This window comes from Myotis brandtii, unplaced genomic scaffold, assembly GCF_000412655.1.
Source record: "Myotis brandtii unplaced genomic scaffold, ASM41265v1 scaffold470, whole genome shotgun sequence".
In the NCBI taxonomy this organism is placed as follows: Eukaryota; Metazoa; Chordata; class Mammalia; order Chiroptera; family Vespertilionidae; genus Myotis; species Myotis brandtii.
Window position 1 is genome coordinate 730,087 of NW_005367953.1, and position 4,441 is coordinate 734,527.

Consider the following 4,441-nt stretch of genomic DNA (forward strand, 5'->3'; position numbering starts at 1 on the left):
TCTCCTCTTTAGAGGTCATAATCCTAACACCTTCTTGTCCTCTTTCTATACATTTACATACATATTTTCAAATAAACAAATGTCTTATATTTCATAAATAACATCACACTAAATGTACTATTCAGAAACTTCCTTTTCCATTATAAGTTTGGGGAAATTTTCATGTCAATGCCTATAGGTCTACAGCTCTATTTTTTTAACTACTTAATATTCCACAGTATGGCACTACCATAATCTACGTAACTATTTATTTATTGTTGGAAAATTAGTGTTTCCTTATTTTTACCATTAAATGTAACCTTACACTTTTGCACAAATGAGTATTTCTTTAAGCTACATTCCCAGAAATGGAATTATTGGATGTATGGATGTGTGTACTTTTAGTTTCAATTGCCTTCCAAAAGGCAACCAGCAGAATATAAGATTCAAAATATCTTACCAACAATGTTCTGAGGACTGAAAACACATGTATCTATTATGTTAGAATTTCCTTGATTGTCAGTGAAGCTAAGAAGATATTTTTGGTGCATTTTGTGGCTAATATTTATTAGATTTTTCTTTAATAACATTATAGTTTTGGTTAGTCATAGTTTATATATAGTTCATCAAGTTTATCTTTATGTATGCTGTGAACTGTGGATTAAATTTTTTTTCCTAGGACATTAAGTAAAGCATCTATTCTTTCCTTACTGATTTTAAAAAATCTTATCATAAATTGAATTACCTAATATAAAGAAATTTTTTTCTGGAGTCTACTGTTTTCCATTTTTCCATCTGTTTTTGCCTGCCCAAATACCAGACTACATAAAGCACAGCTTTATAATGTGTTTTGGTATCTGGAGTAACTATTCCTCTTCAGAATTTTCTTTTTTATTTTATGAATCTTTTTTCCCCATATAAACTTAACAATGAGCTTGTCATTGCAGATGGAAAATATTGTTGTGATTTTTATTGAGTTACAGTGAATTTTATTACCTTTTAAAAAATTAGCATCTTTATTACTTTAATCTTTTCATATTAACCATGATATGCCTTTTCTATTTCTTTAGGTATTTATGGAGAGGATCTTTTAGCAGCAGTTTATAATTTTATTCATATAGTTCTATATGGTCCTTATTCTATTTATGCCTTAGACACTTATGATTTTGTCAATGGGATGTTCTTTTACCATAAATTTTATAATTAGATATCATTGATGCATAGAAAAATTACTGATTTTCATACGTTGGTCTTTTATTCAATTACCCTTCTGAATTATAAATTCTAGTAGTTTGTTCAGTTATTTGCTTGCAAAGGTTTATAAGTTTTGTGTTTGTTCCATTCAGAGATAGCTATATGTATAGATAGAGATATAGATGTATCTAAAATACACACATATCCTATATACATACACATTTTTATGACATGTAACTTGTATTTTTCCTGACTCATTGCATCACTGAGGACCTCCAATCTCATATTAGATTTTTATGTTGTTAGTGGGCATTCTTATTTTTCTCAGAGGTCTATTTCATTGGACAGACATAACAGAAAAACACAATGGTTATGTTCATGAATTTATTTTTTATATTGTCTGATTAATTTCTACTTTTAATTTTATTTAATTTCTTTTATTTTTATTGTGCATTTTTATTAGTTCTTTAAATTTTATACTTACTTTATTCAATTTATTATATTTATTATTTTTAATATAAAATTTATATACTATTCAAGCATCTTTTAAAGGCCTACATGTTAGAAATATCTTATTTATGTTTGGGTTATATTATATTACTCACACTTACTTATCGGAGTTATGACTTACATCAAGTTTTGAGGATAAGGGAAGATGACCTGAATAAACTCAGCAATACAGGGAACCAAAAAATATATCTGTTACTTTTCATATTAGTCATAATTTTAAATCTGTGATGAGTTTCATAGAACTTAGTGGTCCCCATGGAATGAGTAGACAGAACTTAGGTTAGAAATCGTTGTCCTTCGCTGAGGCTGGAAAAGGAGGTTTTATTTCCATTTGGTGACTTGATTATGGCTGCCTTACACCCAAACTGGCTGTATTTCTAGGTTAATCCTCTCATCTTTTTGGTAGTTTAAAGGTCAGGAAATTCTTTAAGGATCCATATATTTGTTTTTATAAAATTGATAAACACACACAAAGTAAAAACAGGAGAGCAAAGATGAATATTAACATGTAGACAAACAAGACTTCTATCAACTCCTTGTTTTAAAAAAAAACATAAGGCCGTAACCGGTTTGGCTCAGTGGATAGAGCGTCGGCCTGCGGACTGAAAGGTCTCAGGTTCGATTCCGGTCAAGGGCATGTACCTTGGTTGTGGGCACATCCCCAGTGGGGAGTGTGCAGGAGGCAGCTGGTCAATGTCTCTCTCTCATCGATGTTTCTAACTCTCTATCCCTCTCCCTTCCTCTCTGTAAAAAATCAATAAAATATATTCAAAACAAACAAACACATAAGCCTAGGAATATATGATTGGTGCAATAAATGGAGCAGTTCCCTTAGCAATTGGGGAAACACTGAAAAGTTGATCTCTGTGCTTTCAAGCATGGAATTTAGGTTTTAGATCTGCTCTGGTAATGTCGTCATTTTAGAGGATAATTCAAAGGTATCTTAAGGACATATCTTCCAGGTTTTCATGTGAGGCAATTAGGGAGCTTAAGGTAAGATTCTAGGGCTTTGGGGGGAATTACTGATGTAAAATTACTGAGCTGGACAACCAGAGACTCCATGGCAGTAGTGGCTAAAGACAATGAAATGAAAATAGGTCAGAGCAAGAACTGTTCCCACCTATACCTAGCAATATTTCTTGTTAAGTGAACTAAACAGACTTGAGTAAAGCAAGCTTCAACATGAGACTGTTCTTCAGACACCAGGCCTCTGCCACCACAGCATTTTCGTCTTATAAACCAGTAACTTTAGGACATAGAGCAAAGTTTATAAATATCTTTCCCTGTTCCTTTGCCTGTTTATATGTAAGAATATAATGACAAACAGAGGGACACATCCTGTTTTGCAGCATAACATAACCATAAAATAATGTGACTCTCTCCTAATTGCACAATGAGTGAGTCTTCTTTGGCCATTGACTTACATATAATAAGGCCCCTTGCTATGAAATGCCTATAAATATGCAATTCATGAATAGTCTAGCTAAAAGGTCTGGTGAGAGCCATGACTCTTCTTACTGGTGGAGGCCAGGAAACTGCAAAGACAATAAACCTTGGCGTCTGCTCCAGGCTAACTGGCTGTGTCCAAGGCATACTGTTCACATGTCACTTGGGTCTCTGCCAGGCCATTAGTCATTATACATTCTGCCCCAATGGTGCTTTAGAAATGGAGTGGGCTCTGAAAATGCTCAGAGGGAAGAAAGAAACACCAGTTTATATTTGGTTGGGTTAAATTTTTTTGGCCTTTTTCCTTCCTGGGAAAGTTATACTTAAAACAAAAACTGAAATCCTTGTTAGCCAACCTTCAAAGTCACTTTTCCTGTAAATGTAGTGGTTATTAACACTGCTTAAGGAAAAAGATGAAAGCTAAAGGAAATGGGAAAGTTAACACAACAAAAATGGCAGATGTCATTAGTAGAACAATTAAATCCACCTCCTCAAATAATCTGCATCCTTTTTTTCTTCTTATTCATCTCTACACTTTCAAAAGCCTTTCCCATTAGCCTGTCTACAAATTAACACCATAATATGCTGATCTGGGTACTATCTGCTGTGTCATTGACCAAAGAATCTTGGGATTGCATTTTAAAGGACAATATCTTTCTGTAAGTAGTAAACCGCAGAGATTAATAGCATCTCTATCCCAGACACAATGATAAAAAACAGCTGACCATTTTTTAAAAAACTATTTGGTTTGATGTCCAAATAATGGCTTGACTTGCTTAGCAATTGGGTCAACTAAGTTTAGGTATCTGCAATGCTAAGAGCACCAAACTGAGTGTATCAGTCAATCACTGCTTCATCAGCAAGTAAAATCAACATACAAATATGAATCTGTGAACATAATTTAAGGTGACTTTTGTCACATGTTGTAAATAAAATTTTCAGCTACAAATGACAGAAACACATTTCAAGCTATGTTTTCACAGAAATAAGAATTTATTTTGCTAATACAACTAAAATTTCAGGGGTATACTAACTTCAAACAGAGCAGGTGCAGGGACCCAAACAATGTCTCAAGGCAGCTTCTCTTTTCAGGTTAGTCCCTCTGACAGAAGAGAGCTTTTCATAAATTGAAAAGATGGCCACATTCTAAAAAAAATTGCCTTAAAAATGTTAATAATACTGACATTGAGAATATCTGATATATAAGGATAGATAACTTACCCACAATCACATTATTATTTTTTTAAAATATAGTTTATTGATTTTTTACAGAGAGGAAGGGAGAGGGATAGAGAGTTAGAAACATCGATGA